Source organism: Ailuropoda melanoleuca, chromosome 6 (assembly GCF_002007445.2).
Source record: "Ailuropoda melanoleuca isolate Jingjing chromosome 6, ASM200744v2, whole genome shotgun sequence".
In the NCBI taxonomy this organism is placed as follows: Eukaryota; Metazoa; Chordata; class Mammalia; order Carnivora; family Ursidae; genus Ailuropoda; species Ailuropoda melanoleuca.
In genome coordinates, this window is record NC_048223.1 from 9,862,412 (window position 1) to 9,866,120 (window position 3,709).

Below are 3,709 nucleotides of genomic sequence, written 5' to 3' on the forward strand. Positions count from 1 at the left end.
TATATATATATATATATATCTCACATCTTTATCCATTCATCAGTCAATGGACATCTGGGCTTTTTCCATAATTTGGCTATTATTGATAATGCTGCTATAAACATTGGGGTGCATGTATCACTTCAAATCTGTATTTTGGTATCCTTTGGATAAATACCTTGTAGGGCAATTGCTGCATCATAGGGTAGTTCTATTTTTAACTTTTTGAAGAACCTCCATACTGTTTTCCAAAGAGGCTGCACCAGTTTGCATTCCCACCCTCAGTGTAAGAGGGTTCCCTTTCTCTGCATCCTCACCAACATCTGTTGTTTCCTGTCTTGTTAATTTTAGCCATTCTGACAGGTTTGAGGTGGTATCTCATTGTGGTTTTGATTTGCATTTCCCTGAGGATGAGTGATGTTGAGCATCTTTTCATGTGTCTATTAGCCATCTAGATGTCTTCTTTGGAAAAATGTCTATTCATGTCTTCTGCCCATTTCTTAACTGGATTCTTTGTTTTTTGGGTGTTGAGTTTGATAAGGTCTTTATAGATTTTTGGATACTAACCCTTTATCAGGTATGTCATTTGCAAATATCTTCTCCCATTCTGTAGGCTGCCTTTTAGTTCTGTTGATTGTTTCCTTCACCATGCAGAAACTTTTTATCTTGATGAAGTCCCAAAAGTTCATTTTTTGCTTTGTTTCCCTTACCTCCACAGATGTGTCTAGTAAGAAATTGCTATGTCTGAGGTCAAAAAGGTTTCTGCCTGTGTTCTCCTCTAGGATTTTGATGGATTCCTATCTCACATTTAGGTCTTTCATCCATTTTGAGTTTATTTTTGTGTATGGCGTAAGAAAGTGGCCCAGTTTCATTCTTCTGTATATGGCTGTCCAATTTTCCCAACACCATTTGTTGAAGAGACTGCCTTGTTTCCATTGGATATTCTTTCCTACTTTATCGAAGATTAGTTGACCATATAGTTGTGGGTCCATTTCTGGGTTTTCTATTTTGTTCCATTGATCTATGTGTGGTTTTGTGCCAGTATCACACTGTCTTGATGACTTCAGCTTTGTAATATAGCTTGAAGTTCAGAATTGTGATGCTTCAAGCTTTGTTTTTATTTTTCAAGATTGCTTTGGCTATTCAAGGTCTTTTGTAGTTCCATACAAATTTTAGAGTTGTTCATTCTAGGTCTGTAAAAAATGCTGGTGGTATTTTGATAGGGATTGCATTAAATGTGTAGATTGCTTTGGATAGTATAGACATTTTAACAATATTTGCTCTTCCAACCCACGAGCATGGAATGTTTTTCCATTTATTTGTGTCCTCTTCAATTTCTTTCATAAGTGTTCTATAGTTTTCAGCATACAGATCTTTTACCTCTTTGGTTAGGTTTATTCCCAGGTGTCTTATGGTTTTTGGTACAAATGTAAATGGGATCAATTCCTTGATTTCTCTTCATTGTCAATGTATAGAAATGCAGCTGATTTCTGCATGTTGATTTTGTATCATGAGACTTTGCTGAATTTGTGTATCAGTTCTAGCAATTTTTTGGTGGAGTCCTTTGGGTTTTCTACATAAAGTATAATGTCATCTGCGAATAGTGAAAGTTTAACTTCTTCCTTGCTGGTTTGGATGCCTTCTTTTTCTTTTTGTTGTCTAATTGCTGAGGCTAGGACTTCCAGTATTATGTTAAATAACAATGGTGAGAGTGGACAACCCTGTCTTGTACCTGACCATAGATGAAAAGCTCTGTTTTTCTTGGGGACACATTTTGAATGGTAATTCATTTTCTGCTCCATATTGGAATTTTGTATGTGCATCATAATGGCTCCCAAAGATCCAGAACTCAGAGCCAAGCATATGGAGCTCAGATAATTTGCACTCAAAAGTCATATTTCTCATCCTCAAGCAATAACACATGGCCCAATTTCCAATTTTAATGTTGTAGTGTTGCTGGAGTGGACTGTCCCCACCCCCACTCCATCAGGACTGCTGCTGGGAGTATTAGCAGCTAACTCAGCTGAGCTGCTCTCCAAGAATTACCTTCAACCTGTATGGTAAGTCCACTCCAATGATTGTCAATTAGGGGATGCACAGGCCCAGTTCCCTTGGTTCAAGACAACTCTGGAGGTCTATCCCAATTCTAGAGCTCTCCATGGGTTGTCTGACGCTTTTGTTGCAGTTGTAACCCAGTTCAAGTTCTCCATCTGCCCAGTCATATTTTCTTTGTTCCTCCAAATTCCTGCATGCAAATCTCCATCGCAGTCTTCCCAAACCAATTTAATACAGTTAGTACCAGGAGTTACCATATGGAGGAGTGGATTTCAGAGCTGAATCATGGAGCATGAATAGCCCATGGCATGCTACAGCAAAGCAGATAAGATCTTAATCAATGGTGAACTTACTGACATACTGGTAGAAGGGACTACACTGGCACTGGCAACATCTCAGGCATTTGAGGAATTTGGGGGACAGAGTAATTATAAGAAGTAACATATATAAGCAGTATGGAATTGAATGGCTGTTGCTGGGATAATCAATACATTCAAGATAAAGAATGAAAGGCTGAGGGTGATTAATTACCAATAAAAGAGATTCAGACAGTCTCCTCGACAGCATACAAATAGCCTCCTGGAGCTAAAGGGGTCAATGGGAGACCCCAAAGATCCAACCCAGGATTCACTGTAGAGATAGTGGAGAACCATAAAAGATCGAATTCTCAAACTAGGCAAGTCTGTAATGGTGAGATCACAGCTTAACTGAGCACTGAGACATTGAATGGAGACAACCAGATAGATATACTGAATATTTTGAATCCCCAGATCCCTCTCAATCCTCTTGAACCTCAGAAGTGGCCCACTCCTTTCTGTGAAAAGTTGGCACTTCTCCGTGCTTTAAGATGATACAGAAGCCTCTGCCTGGGAAGATAACATGCACCAACCTCAAGATCTGCCTCCATCTCCTCTCTTTGCCACCAGGCCAGTAGCTAAAGTTATATACAATATAATCCAGTCAGGGAAATGTTAGGCCTACACATAAGGAAGGGGACTGCCTATACCCTGGAAGAGCTATAGAACTCACTTAACATATTACCAGCAGGAGCCAAGTATAGAACTGAGGGTGCTGGAGGTCAGCCTGGAGAAGGGAGAGTCTATCAATTTAGAAGCACTCTCTCATACAGGATTAAACAATCCTCGCAAGGACCCTGTAAAGCAGTGCTCACATTTGGACAGGTGGCTCTTGGAAGCTTAGAGAAAAGGATGTCCCACACAAAGTTAAGTAAAAATACCATAAATTCCGAGGCAGACAGTAGAATAATGGATCAAAAGTTTCAAGCAGTGGAAACGATACAGCGGATATACTAGCTAAGCTGAATAATATATCAGCTACTAGAGAGTGTGGGAGGGACTAGAAGGACCTTTGTGCAACAAACCAATAAGAAATGCACTGGAGAGGCACCAGTATCATTGAGAAGCTCAATAGTCCAAGATGGCCAGTGATGGCAAATGCCATTAAAGAGCTGGACTGCTTGGAGGCCATGGGGATAACAGGATCTGAGACACTGAATATACAAATGAACAATGGCCAGACCACATATGACAATAAAATTCTGACCCACAACCTTTGCAGCGTCCAGCCCAGAAACAAAACCATAACTTCATCAGTAACTGGCCCCAAATAGACAGATTTAGTGAGTAACTGCCAGCTTCCCTAATTTCCACCCCCA